Source organism: Odocoileus virginianus, chromosome 3, assembly GCF_023699985.2.
Source record: "Odocoileus virginianus isolate 20LAN1187 ecotype Illinois chromosome 3, Ovbor_1.2, whole genome shotgun sequence".
NCBI classification, from domain to species: domain Eukaryota; kingdom Metazoa; phylum Chordata; class Mammalia; order Artiodactyla; family Cervidae; genus Odocoileus; species Odocoileus virginianus.
The window spans coordinates 3369902-3384266 of NC_069676.1; the positions used below are offsets into that span (position 1 = coordinate 3369902).

Genomic DNA, 14365 nt, shown 5'->3' on the forward strand with positions numbered 1-14365 from the left:
CCCCCAGGCCCAGAGCCTCATTAACCCTGTATCCCCACAGAGGCAGGGAGAGCATGACTAGGCAGACTGGAGCGGGAGACTCAGCCCCATGAGGGCCACGGAGCCGACAGGGAGGCCAGCTGCACAAGCCTGTCCTCGGCAACCAGAGCTGGCCGATCTCCACTGTCAAGGCAGAGCATCCACCGGGCAGCAAGCACTACGTGCCCCTCAGAGCCCTGAAGGGCCCCTGCCTGTGCCCCCTCAGCCACAGTAACCATGGCCTCACCAAGAGATGGGCTGTGTCCCCACACCGTCCCTTCCAGAAGCTCCTTAAAACCCCCAATGCTCCCAACACCTCATCACAGCCTTTAGGACCCTGCCTGTTTAGGCCCAGGCAACCCCATGAAGTCATCTGGCATGCACGTGTGTATAGGCACGCACGTATGTATGGGTACACACACCATGCTCCTGCCTCCAACCACACCGGTCTTGTTTCCTTTACCCACCATATCTGCCTTCCTCTAGGACCCGAACTTTGCACATGGTATTCTCACTCCTAGGAAAGTACTTCCTTCCCCTCACTATCTGTCAGACTCAGAACATGTATTCCTCAGAAACCCTCTCCCTTTCATCCCCAAGGATTAAAACCCCATCACTTGGCATGGCTGATCTTGACATCTGACAAGCATCCCACTAGGTTCTCTACCCCAAACACTCCACGTTCCACAGAGGAAGGGCTCTTGTTAATCTTATCCAAGGTCCAGAAAGGAACGGAGAAGAAATGACAAAATGGCATCCTCTGCCAGTTATAAACACCCAGCCACTGTGCTTTCACCACCGCTCAGCCGCTAAGTCGTGTCCAACTCTTTTGTGACCCCATGGCAAGAATACTGGACTGGGTAGCCATTTCCTTCTCCAGGGGATCTTCTCAACCCAGGGATCAAACCCACGTCTCTATGTCTCCTGGACTGGCAGGCAGATTCTTTACCACTGAGCCACGTGGGAAGCCTGTTTTCACCACCAACTTGATGTAAAAACATGACAATATAAATAACATGAGAAACAAACAACACATGGAGACAGGCAAGGCCACAGTATCACCACAGCCCCTGGGGGGCCCAGGGCTTCTCGGGGGAGGGGCTCCCCCAACTCCCTCACACAGTTGTTTGGAGAATGGTGCTTGAAGGTTCCCACAGGCCTCAATGGCCTTGTGTCCAGAAGCGCCTCCCTGTCACTGCTGAGAAGTGAGAGCTACCCCAGGACCCAGTCACCAACATCCTGAACTACTCCCCTCCCCCTTTCCTACGGCCAAAGTTCTATTCTGTTGTAGTCGTTCAGTCACTCAGTCAACGTCCAACTCTTTGCAACCCCATGGACTGCTGCATGCCAGGCTCCTCTGTCCACTATCTCCCAGAGTTTGCTCAAACTTATGTCCACTGCGTCGGTGATACCATCTAACCATCTCACCCTCTGCCGCCCCCTTCTCCTTTTGCATCCCTCCCGAAAAAATATCATCAACAATCCTTCCAACAGACCCACGCCCTCCTGAAGACTTGACTCCACCACCTACCTCCTCTCTCCTAAGCATTCTGGATATCCCCCCGCCCTTTCACATCACCAGACCATCCTGATGATGATGAACAGAGTCCTCCTGATGAATCACACACAACCAACTGCTTGGCCACGACCCTCCTGACAATTCAAACACTCTGGGGCCAAATCCGACTGTGCCCCTGGGGGCCCGCTTAGCCCCTTAAGACTCAAGATCACCCTGAAGACCAAGCGACAAAGCCTGGCTCCAGGTGGACTCTCCAACAGAAGCAACTAGTTCTTTCTTTGACTACTATGATTACTGTTGTTCCTCAAAATCCTATGACTCCTTATAACGAGGCTCCTTTCAGTGTCTTCACGCACGTTCCCTAGCAGCTGCCCAAGCAGTCCGCCTGGAAGTTCAAAACGTCAGAGAAAACACCTACCCCATATTTAAAATGCACAAGAATCAAGGGTCCACCTCTAGACAAGTCCGAGACTTTAGTAAGTGTTTGAAGGGTTTAGCATTAGTGTGTGATGTTATGAAAGGACACCCTGAAGAAAATGTCAGAACAAAAGAGGAAATAACTTCGGTGTTCGTAATGAGGACCTAGGAACTGGAGTCTCCCCTTCAGGGTACACCCATAAAATATGTGCCATACTAAGGAAATTGTCTAACAAAGAGCCACAGGAAAACAAGGACTACCTTCAATCTCTTCTGAGCACTGTGAGAAGACCTCGGGTGTTCCAGGACACTGCTCCCCCTACACCTCCTGCAGACTCCAGTCGTGTCACCCTACCAAGGGGAGGAAGTGCATCCAGGCCCCACCCTCCTAGGGACCAAAGAACGCCCACGGAATCATGCTCCCAAGATGATGTTACAATGAGCCTTCTAGAACTATGCGCATCTTTTTTTTTTTTTTTAAAGCCCCTAGTATCTGACATAAGGTAGACCATCAAATTGTGAGTGCCTTTGTTCATTTCTCTCTAAGCTAACATTTGGAGGATAAAAATGCATGCTCTCATAAAGATACAGGATATTTCTAAATTCACAAAGGTTCCCTTTTGTTTTTCTTCCTCAGTGTGGTATTAATAAAATATACATAACATTCACCGACTTAAGTCACTTTTCTGGTCTCAGTCATTTTTTTCAGTGCACAGTTTAGCGGCATTAAGTACACTCATACTTCGGTACAGCCATTGGCACCACCCATCTCCAGAGCTTCTTAACCTTGCAAAACTGAAACTCTGTCCCCATTACACACTCGTCACCCACTCCTCCCTCCCCCGCACCCCTATCTAGGCACCCACCATCCTACTTTCTGTTTCTATGAATTTGACTACTCTAGGTGTCTCATTTAAGTAGAAATCATGCAGTATTTGTCCTTTATTGTCTGGTTTATTTCACTCAACACAATGCCTCTTCGAGGTAGAATAACAGATCATTCTAACATTCTGAGGCGTGTGTACAGAACAAATCCCAGGGGGCTGTTATACCCACAACTACAAGTAAGGTTCTAGAAACCTGCTTCCCAGACCAGGCCCATGTCCCTGACATGCTTCACTATCACTCAGTCCTTCCCTCCACTCCCCAAATAAATTGCACAAAAAGATACTGGCAAGGGCTTCCCTGGTGGCTCAGGAGTAAAGAATCTACCTGCCAATGTAGGAGTCAGGGTTCAATCCCCAGTCTGGGAAGGCCCCACATGCCATGGAGCAACTAAGCCCACGTGCTGTAACTGCTTAGCCCAGCTCCGCAACAAGAGAAACCACCACCACAAGAAGCTCAAGCGTCACAACTAGAGAGTAGCGCCCATGTGCCACAGCTAGAAAAAACTCACACACATCAACACTCAGTGCAGCCACAGAGAAAAATAATTCTTTAAAATAAATTGTACGACCGATTAAAATGCTGCAAAGTTTCAAAAAAGAAACCACAACAATGGCAACATCCATCAGTGAACTGTGGCTTGCAATGCGCTGTGCTTACTCGCTCAGTCGTGTCTGACTCTTTGCGACCCCACGGACTGTAGCTCACCAGGTTCCTCTGTCCAAGGGGTTTTCCAGGCAAGAATACTAGAGTGCGTTGCCATGCCCTCCTCCAGGGGACTTTCCCAACCCAAGGATGGAACCCAGGTCTCCTACATTGCATGCAGATTCTTTACCATCTGAGCCACCAGGGAAGTGCTACATACAAGCTTGCACTACACAAGCCAATTAAAAATAAACTGAGAAATGACATGAACACACACCACATCTTCCTGACAATGTACCCAACAATAAAGGTATGATCAGAGAATGTCAGGATCAGAGGGGTTTCTAAGGGAGGGTGTTTCAGGGAACCATCCAACTGTCCACTGCCCCCAGCCCTTTCAGGGTAAACTGAACCCAAGATGGAAGAAAGCAGAGCCTCCCTAAGGTCGGAGGCAGGCAGGAGGGGAGAGTGGGCAACACCAGCTTCTGCGGGCCGTCAGTGCTTCCCTGCACGGACACTTCCCATCACTTCCTCCTCACAGAGGGCCAAAGGGGAGAGGAGGTGCCGGGCGGACACAGTCTTGCTGGCTGGGAAGAGTCCTGCTCCACTGGGCCAAGAAGCCAGCATCTGGGGAGCAGACAGGAAGGAAACTGTACTAGGGACTCAGACACCTGGAAAAGCCGACTCCAGGAGAGAGGCAGCGAGGGCCAACCTCCCACCCCCACCAAAGCTTCAGAAGAGTGCCTGCCTCCAGGGGTGCAACGGTTGAGACCAGAATTTTGAAATATGCTTTGCTTTGTCCTCTGCTGCAAATCGGAGCTCTCCTTGGTGGTGGATTTTAGTACTAACACTGATGAGCTGTGAGGTACGATGCAAATGTCATGTGAATCTCTGCCTTAAGATAAGAAGTCCAAAGAAACCTGTGGGTTATGCCCTCAGGGGGACTTAGCCTATACCTGAAACTCAGCCCAGAGTAAGCCAGGGACCCCACAAAAGGCAGGACTCTGCCACACAAAGTCCACACCCAACACTGACTGCAACGTCTTTGCTCCGGTTGCAAACGCCGGGGTGCCTGCGTGGGTCACCCCAGCCGGCAGGCACACACAGCACGTGAGAGGCATCCACAGGCGCACAAGCATGAGCACAGGGGCGCACACTGGCCAGCACACACTTTATCTTCCAGGCAAAGGTGCACGTCTAAGCTGTCAGCTGTTGAGAACGCAGACCACACATTCCAGAGGAACACGGTCCTAGCTGGGAGGAGATATTCCCAAGTAGCCCACAAAGTCCATCTCATCCCAGTGGCACAGTCCTGCCAACATAACACAACCTAAGCAAGAAATCCTCTGGGAAGTCCCAGGTCAGCAGCCCTCCCAGACCAGAAGGGGTGAAGAGCGGTGAGGAGGAGTGCCAGGGAGGCAAGAGTAGGGGTCCAGTCACCGCACTGTCACTGGGCGCGCCTTGCAGGACCCCTCTGGCCGCCTCCGCGGCCCACCCCACCGCCACGCTGTCACCAGTCCCTCACACAGACCTAGGTCCCAGTCACTGCAGGCCTGTCCCCAAGACCCCAGTGACAAGACTGCTGCAGGTGGGGGCTCCGTGGCCCCCCGCGGTCCAGGACTGCTTCCAGCGCTCATCGGGCTTTGGCGGCATGGGAAGGGGAGGGCCTGACCCTGCACTGAGAAAGCCACCACTGGGCACACAGATTCCAACCGCTGCAGAAAAAAGCCCACTGCTGACAAAGGCGGAACATCCAGAGAATCACCTTTAGCACACTGACAAGAGATTGTGTTACTAAAGGAGGAAAAGAAAAGTGTAACAGTGGCTAACAATTATTAAATTCTTTATTTGGGAAAAAAAAATTCTTTATTTGGTGCCAGGCGTGGTGCCAGTACTTTACATGCCTGATTTCATTTAATCCTCGTAACCACAGAATGAGGTACTACCAACTCTACCCATACTTCAAACAGGTACTGCTAACACTACCCACACTTCACACGGGGGGACTGCCATTGTCACCCACACTTCACAGGGGAAACTGCCACTGATGCCCACACTTGACAGATGAGAAAACAGGCTGAGAGAAGCCAAGGTGATCGGCCAGGGTTACAGGGCTAATGGGGATCCAGACCCAGGCTCTGATCTCAACCGTGGCACCTTGGGGAGGCAGTCTGTCTCTTAACCAAGACCATCCTAAGGCTGGATCCTTCCCAAGGCTTTGGGAGAACTTCCTAAAGCAAAGGTCAGCACAACCTCCATTCCTCTGATAAGAGCACATTAACTTAACCCTTTACTGAATTTCAGGAAACCTCCTGTAAGAATAAGGCTTGTTGTTCAAGTCCTCATTCGGTGAGCCATTCAGCATATGCAGTGATTCATGTGTGTCTTCACGTTCTATGTGAGGCACTGAAACCCTCGGAGGGTGCTGAAGCACAGATTTCTAAGCTCCTGCTGCCAGGGTACACACAAGCTAAGGGAAGAGGACTTGCTCAACACTGCCAGCCTGGGTTATAAATATAAATGAAGACCCTTTTGTCTTTTCCACTGTGGGAGATGTACACAGACGCCAACCACACTCAGCACTCCAGCAAGCAGACCTGGGGCCCGCAGCGAGGACGACTTGTGTAGACTGAGCTGCTTTCCTTCCATCCGAGGAGCAAAGTGCCCACAGGAGGCAGGAAACAGAGCAGACACAGACCAGGGGAAGGAGACAGGTCCTCTGGTCACTGACTCGGCAGTCCCCGGCCCACGGGACATGGAGCTGGGGGGCAGCCCAGGCCCTGAAGGGAGAGCTTCCTAAGGTGGCTGGTGGCCAGGGCACATGCTGGCCCTCCCAGCTCTGCACATGAGGCACCAGTCTGCTACCCTCCCCCTAACTCTCCTGATTTCCTCACTCCCAACCTTAACCTCAAAACCGGGACCCCTGGTCATCGTCAGGCAGATGCCACTCTCAGAACCAAGTCATTTTTTCCCAAGGGCCAAGTCTCCAAGACCCCCTTCCTTCCTGTGTCCACAACCCCTCCCTACTCTCAAAACCCATACTGTCATTTGGCAGGACATCCACCTGTCTTCTTCCCTGGACTCTGCCAGAAGAGTCAGGATTTGAAAACATTTGAGCAATGCATGAAACAGGGTAACTTTTTCAAACTAGAAAGTAGCAGCTCTTGGAAAAATTCATGTGGATGTTTCAGGGAAGTGTCTTAATTGCTGTAGGTCTGTCTGGAAAAGTGTCCAAAGCCTCAAGCTGGAAAATTCTCAGATTTTAGAAAACGCTGATTACCAACCAGCTCCCGGGGCACAGGAATCATACTGAGCCTCTTCTTGGGCCCTCTTAACGACTACAAAGCTCTTTCTCAGGCGGAGTTAAGGGCCATGTCCTCCTAATTTCAATCCACTCATCACTACTTCACTCTTGCGAACAGAGCAGAACAAACTGTTTATATACAGGACCATCCCTCAGGTATTTTATTCTTTTATCTGTTATTTACCACACTTTCATCTAGCACAAAGCACTGCCAGTTTGGGGAGGAGGAGACACGAGGACAAGTCAAGTTCCGCACCCAGCCCCCAGAGAAGGGTCAAAGACACACACCCCTCAGTTCATGAGGGTCCTGAGTCCTGATGACCACACATGACCCACCATACCTCAACCTTCACATGTTCTCCCAGTGAAGCAGAGAGCGGCCATCCAGGCCCACAGGCTGGGCTGTCTCACAATGCCTGGCTTCTCCCAGGAAGGAGACATGATCTCAGACCACACTTCTCTAGGACCCAGGTCACCCCACCTTTGCTCAAACTCAGCACCCTGAAAACTTAAGATCCACTATCTCAGGGCCTGTGTCACCTTCCAGTCTTCACTCAGGTGCCACCACTTGGACACGCTCCTGCTTGTCCTTCCTCTTTCCCAGGGCACGGTGCCCTGTCTGCCCCATGAAGAGTTAGGGCCCCCGAGGGCAGGAACTGGCCCTCTCGCCCATCGCCAGAGCCCAGGGGCACAGCACAAGCCAGGCAGAGAAGGGGGCCCGGCTGCTGAATGAACAGGTGACTTGTCCTCAGCCCCTGGCACCCAGTTTAATCCCACCCGATCTTCACGCACAGGGTCTCTGGCACCTGTTCCTGCTTTTTACTCCCCATCAGGCAAACTTAAGGCCAGGTCAGCCCATGCCTGCCTCTTATCAGCGGCCCTTCTCCCTCACTGGCTTCCCTACCCAATTCAAGTCAGCATTTCCCTCCTCACAAACCTGAGGGCGCTCCGTGCTTTTAGTATCAGGTGTCAACAGCCCTCCATTTAAGGTCATCAATGATAATCATTTTTCAAACTTATTTTCCACAAACATTGAGGTCCAGGACAGTGATTTTCCAATGCCATCCCTCCCCGACACTCCAGTACAGGGAACACTCCCTCTAACAGTCCACTCCCACACAACAAACCTGCTTCACAATAGCTGTTAAGAACCCCAAGACCAAGGAATCATCTCTTCTCAGAATAGTGTGCATGGCAAGTACAGACCAGATGCCCCATCTTTCTCATGTCATGACATGTAACAAAAATTATATGTGCACAGTGCACTTCAGTAATATGATGGCAACTCACTGAGGAGCTGGGTTGGGGCCACCTGGGCCCGAGGACATCTCTGCATCTCTGTCACCCAGCTCAGCATCTCTCCTTAGGGAATCTCAGGGCCCGCAACACGTGCTGTGGCTCAGTGTGTGCCCAAGTGTGAGCCACCAACTCACTGTGTGGTGATGAGATGCATGCACTGCATTTCACTCCATGGGTCACCTACTGGAGTAACTTAGGCTCTTAAATATCAATGGGCTAACTTAAAAAAAAAAGAAAAAAAAAAAAACTTAAAAAAAAAAGCAGCAGCCAACAATGGTTCACGGAAGACTGGTTACAATTTAAGTTTCCTTCTCCTTTCTGCAATAAACCAAGGCAACAAAGTGGGCATGCTCCCACCGTCTTAAGTTCACAGGTGAGCGCAGGTCTCTCCTGTGCTCACCCAATGCAGAGCACCTTCCCCAGGGACCTTACACTTTCGCTGCATGTCACGGCAGAGCCACCCGATTCTGCCTCTGGAAAGTTAAGAGGAACCTCTCCCACCCTCCCTGAGGGGGCTGAGTAGATACCCATGGCGCCCGCACCAGCAGCAGGAAAGGACAACTGTCCAATCCTGAGCCAAGATTCCCAAATCACCAACACACCTCCTGGAGCCCCTTACCACCCCCTACCCCAATCTTCTCTTGTTCTAGAACACATTCAATCCTGTAACCAGTTCATGAAATGGCTTAAAGATGACTTCAGTGGCAGAGCAGACTCCCCCCACATATAAAGGGTAAGTGAGAAACAACCTCTCTCACAGCTTTTCAGCAGCCAGCCTGTGCTGTTCTAGACTCACCCTTACCTGAGTGTTGAGGACCGTCCCTCCTGCCCTAGACTAGCAGAGCCTGATATAGGATCTGATGTTCAGCTTTCTTGAATCCTTGAAATGGTCACCCAAAATGATTCATCTGGAGGGTGCTGAAATAATGAGTGCCATCTCTTGTTTTTTAATAGATAGGGAAAAGCAGTTTAATGTTCTTAAAACTAAAAGCCATCAACCACTCAATTCCAGAACAAGAAACATAGCTACAGTTTGTTTTCTTTGCTGGTTTTTAAATGCAGCCCGGAGACTCCAGAAGCAGCCTGAATTCTTGCCTGTGTCCTGTCCCATCCTCACATTAGAGATACCGTGATGACCTCAAAAGACAAGGTCCTGAGGAAGGAAATTTGCCACTGGACTTACACTTCATAAATAAAGGGAAGAGAAACCTAAAACAAAATAAAAATTGTGAACCTAACCAAGCCATAAAGAAGCAAAGTAACAGATCAGACCAGGAGGCTCCAGAAGGGAATAGAGCTCCGCGTCCTTCTCTCTTCTGCAAGTCAACATAGGGCAGTCCACTCCCCTCTCAGGCCTCAGTTTCCAGTTTGTTATATCAAGGCCTGCCCCACTCATCTGGAAGACTGTATGCCACCTGCTGGGTTCAGCAAAACAGCACACAGAAGCTAGTCCCAGGTGAATATTAAACTGGTCTGCTGCCCAAGGACCAAAAATAGTTACATTTCTAATGCTCTTCCTGACAAACAGAAATTGACAGTAGGCTGCAATTACATTTCAATCCAGACTCAAGTCCGTTAATATCCTTAACCAAGAAAACTTCACAAGCAGACCAGGGTATGACTACTACTGACACCTGAGACTCCCACTTTCTCCCCAGACTTTAGTATCAGGAAATGTCACTTGTAGGGTTGAAAGAGACAGAAAGCCTCAACAATAAAAACCTTAAAGGTTTGGGGAAAGAGGCAAGAGACAGATGACCAACACAGAATCTGCTGAAAAGGTCAGCTAATCAAACAAAAGTGTCAAGGAAAACACTAACCAAACCCTCAAAAATCTCTCCAGGGCATGAAAAAGAATCCCAGGGAGGGATCTGACTCCAGAATCCTCTGCAAGAATCACTTGCCATTGAAGGAATGCATTAAGCCTTTACATACACAATAATACAGGAAAAAAAAGAAAATGAAGTTAAAGTGTTCTGTTAATGATAAGCAAGCCCTGAGAATATCACAGGTCTGGAGTGACTCAACCAATGCAACCAACACCTTCAAACCAAAGATTCTGTTTGCCATGCTCCTACACTATCCCCACAGCACTGAACAACTGGGGGGGGGGGAGGGGGGACGGACCACTTTCCTCCATGGATGAATGAAGGTTGCAGCAGCAAAATTTTCAGAACTGGCTGGCTAGCAGTAAGAGCCTGCCCAAAACACACAAGAAAACTAAATCTGTTGTCACTGCCATGAAAGCCCAACAAATGGAAACTCTCCAGTAAGGAAAAACTGGCCTGGAAAACTGCTCACCTCCAAGGTCCTGGTGAGAACCTTCCTCTCAGGTAAAAATATGCTGGGTCAAGTTTAACAGCCACTGACTCAAAGGGTAATTGCACAGAACAATCGGAATTGGAGGAAATGTTATATTGGGATTATATGCAGAGTTAAGACCACAAGGCTTTTTAAAATTCCCTTCTGGGCAACCTGATTGACCTTTTTAGGTGAGATCTCCTTACAATGAGTTCTGAAGACCTCCAAATTGTTAGGCTGTGGTAGAATTTTTGTTATGAAGAAAATCTAGCTTCTCAATCTGAGTGTTTCATTGTGCTTGATAACTGAGATGTAAAACTTGAGGGGATTATCCTGTAGTTGTCCTCTGGGCAGAGGATGATTTTGGTCTTTGGCTTGGTTTTGGATCTTAGTTCCCCAACGGGGGATGGAACCTATGCTCCCTGCAGTGGAAGTCCAGGAGTCCACTGGGCCACCAGGGAGTTCCCTCAGGGGGGGAGTTTCATCTCAGAGGCAAATGGAGGACTAAGGGTTAGGATACCCCTAACTACTTTTTCAAACATTTCTCAGTTGTCCTTGCAACCATCCCATGAGGTTAAAGATACAGTGCCCATCTATAGGTGGGAAAGCTGAAGCCAGGTGGCCAGGCAACCTGCCCACAGCTGAAGAATGGTAAGCTGTTGTCAGATCTTCAGATTCCCAAGCAGCCTGAGTGCAAAGAAAGACAGGGTTCAGGCCCAAACTCACCCATTAGCCACTGCAAGCACCATCAAGCAACCTACTTCCAATCCCTGGCCAAAGTGCACTCAGTGGTAAGGCCAGAAGTACAGAAGCCCCTCTTGGTTCTCAACGGCAGGACCCCATGAGGATCTGCCTGGTGAACGTCTTACAAATGGAAGAGCAGCCCCCTGAAAATCAGAATGTGAGGTTCAGAAAGCCCTGGGTCAGGAAGAGGGGCTGTGTCCCCTTTGCCCCGATGAGGCATCACCAACCCAGACGTTCTGTACTGCCAGGGAGGACGGGAAAAACATTCAGTCTGAAATCAGAAATGCTGGGGCCCAGTCCCAGATGTAGAAAACCCAGCAAGGTGACCCTGCAAGTATCACCCTCTGTAGGGACTTCACCTTCTTCCATATCAAATGTGTGGACAGGCTGTGGTTCCCAGGGGCAGACAGTGCCATCTGTCCCACAAGCATGGAGGTGCTCCACACATGAGAAGCAGCGCAGTGAGCTTCCAAGCTCTGCCTCATCTATTCCAGCCACAATAGTACACCCAGTGGCCCTGAGTGTGTGAGCAGGCACACACTAGGTGCTGCACTATGCCCCTTTGCATTTATTATCTCACTTCCAACTCCGTCATTCATGGTAGACAATACTTCCTTCTTTTCAGAAATAAAAAATAGGCAACTTTTCTGGCAGTCCAGTGGCTAAGTCTCTGAATGCAGGGGCCCCAGGGTCGATCCCTGGTCAGGGAACTAAGAGTTCCCTAAGGGTTCACATGCCACAACAAAAACCTGGCACAGCCAAATAAATAAATTAAAATAAATATTTTAAAAAGAAGAAGAAATGAGAAACAGAGGATGAGGCTCACCAAGGTCAAGTCACTATGAAGTGGTTGGGTGGAGCTCACACCCAACCTAAGGCAAAGCCAGGGTTGGCCCAGGACACCTCTACAGGGACCTGCTGCCCGGGAACACCCCCCACCCCCACCCGACACCAGGAGGAGCTGGATGACCATGTAATCCAGCAGCATTAGAGTGCGCTCAAAGGCATTACCTTGTTTAGGATAAATTAGGTTTGAAGGTTCAAATCAAAAGACCTGGCCATCAAGGCAGGTCAAGTAGGGTCAAGTGTAGAGATGAAGACACAGGAGGAGTAGCTGAAGGATTCTTCAGCGTCAAGTGAAGACTTTCTTTCCAATCCCACACTGCCTCCAACTCTGCCTCGGCCCTCTACCCCACTCCCAGCTATGGCTGGAGCTGAGGCCAAGCAGCCTCATCAAACCTTCCCTCCAAACTCTGCCTCAATTTTGTTGAGAGCCCCCTTTCAGGTACAGCCCATCCCAGCCAGCACATTCTACCTCAGATTTCCTCAGACACATATCAAATCTTCAGTCCTTTCACATAAGGAATCCAAGAACCGGGAATCAGAACAGGAAAGCAAGATCCCTGTCAAACTCACCTGTGAAACAGGTACCTCTGTGAAGACTGAGAGCCAGAAAGTGGGTGCAGTACACTGAAGCTGCAAAGACCCTTTCTCACATACCCTGGAGTGTTCCAGAGGATTCCCAGTCACTTCCTAAGGCGACCTGCAGGTTTTCAATTAGAGTAAGTTTCTTTGTCTTCTAAAAGACTAACCTACATTTTCATTAGACAAAAAAAGAGGTCACAAATACAGCCTAGAAAGCAAGGGGAGGGGCAAGAAGCCTGTGGTCTGACATTCCTCTTGACTAAAAAGTCCCACATGATGTTTGCGAAAATCCACAGGTACGCAAGATGTGTCCCCAGCTGGAACTTGTCTCCAATAACACAGTCTCACCACCTTCCGCCTCACTGCCACCTCTTCAAGTCCCCTGCCTTTTACCTTCACCTTCTTAACACGCTGCCTTCCTAATTTAAGACAAAGATGTAGCTTTGCACAGCTGGCACATAAAGTAAGTTTCATTAGCTGAACAAATAGCAATCTGAAGCCAGACTGCCTAACTCACCTCCTAAAACAGTTCATATAACTCAAGAGCATCCATTCTAACAACCAACCACATTTAGCTGGCAGCACAGTTCTGTAAGCCTCAAACTATGACACTGCCAACTCGTTCTTCTGGTTCTACGGCACTTCCCAACCTGACAACTATTACAAGGAAATCCCAACGATGCTCTATTACCCCAGGACCACGGCTCATGAAGACCTCACCTACTCCCCTGTTTCATAATCTTCCTAGTTTTCTACAATGAGCATAAATTATCTCAATTATTGGGGGAAAAAAATAAGCCCAGGGAAAACAGTCTTGTCCATTCCATTTGATGGCACAGAAACACCCCAAGTCGAAACAGGTAGTTGTGGACACAAGTATTTGAGTTGCAGTCCTTAACTGGACTCAGTGGTAAGATTATAACACTTTTGTGTCTTGGAAACTGACACATTCAAGACTCTGCAGGCCATTTTTCATTCTCTCCCAACAGAACACCAGAAAATGCCAACATTTCAGAAACAGCTTCACCACTCTCCCACTCACGCCCTTCAGGTCCACCTTTCAGTCCTCTGCTGTCCAGGGCCCAAGGAGGTCCTAGCTACGGGGTTCAGTGCACCCTCATCACACTGGTCCCTGCCTCCCCCTCTTCAGCTGGGTCCCACTGCTCTTATGGTAAATTCCGGACCCTCGCGGTCCTGGAACCTGCCCATGTGTCTCTCTCTGCTCCAACCACACTGATCTTCCTTCAGTCCCAAACACTCTCTCTGCCAGAAATGCTCTCCCTTTTCCGCTTATTTAGCTCCTACATGTCCTCTGATCCCAGATGAAGGAAGGCCCCCTCGAGTCCTGCTTACCAGTTCACAACATCCTTCTATCCTTGGCCCGTGTTAAGTTTCCTCAAGTTTATGAGATTAGTTACAATTGCTCTCCCATTAATCTCACAGTAAACTCCACTGAGCAGGGAGAGATTACTAGCACAGTGCGAGAGGCCCAGTATGCACTCTGATATTTATTGAATAAATCAATAGAGAAATCACTACTTGCAATGCCACAAAGTCACAAAATAAGTGATGCAAAACAAGTGAGAACTACTTACAAGAGTTGAGAACTGGAGTCTTTTAAATGCTTTATCATTCAATACTAATATTTTAAAGTGCTCTTTCGTAAAAAAAAAAAAAAAAAAATTGTAAAACACAGACACTAAAAAGTTTATAAAAACAAAAAACTATTGCTAATCCTAACCCAAAGATTTTGTTGACATCTTGCTACAAATTCTTCCAGGATTTTTTTCTACCAAGAGCAAGCAGCA

At 49.2% G+C, this 14365-nt stretch overlaps 1 protein-coding gene across 6 annotated transcripts in view; it reads right to left on the bottom strand.

Moving 5' to 3' along the window:
• Nucleotides 1–14365, bottom strand: part of GATAD2A (GATA zinc finger domain containing 2A) — a 92504-nt gene that overhangs the window by 61776 nt on the left and 16363 nt on the right. Inside the window, exon 1 of one of the 6 annotated variants that reach the window (XM_020884432.2) lies at nt 2216–2351. The exons of the other annotated variants lie outside the window; for them this stretch is intronic. The gene's annotated coding sequence lies outside the window, so the exon portion shown is untranslated. Of the gene's footprint in view, nt 1–2215; nt 2352–14365 lie in introns of those variants that run through there. 6 annotated transcript variants of the gene reach the window in all.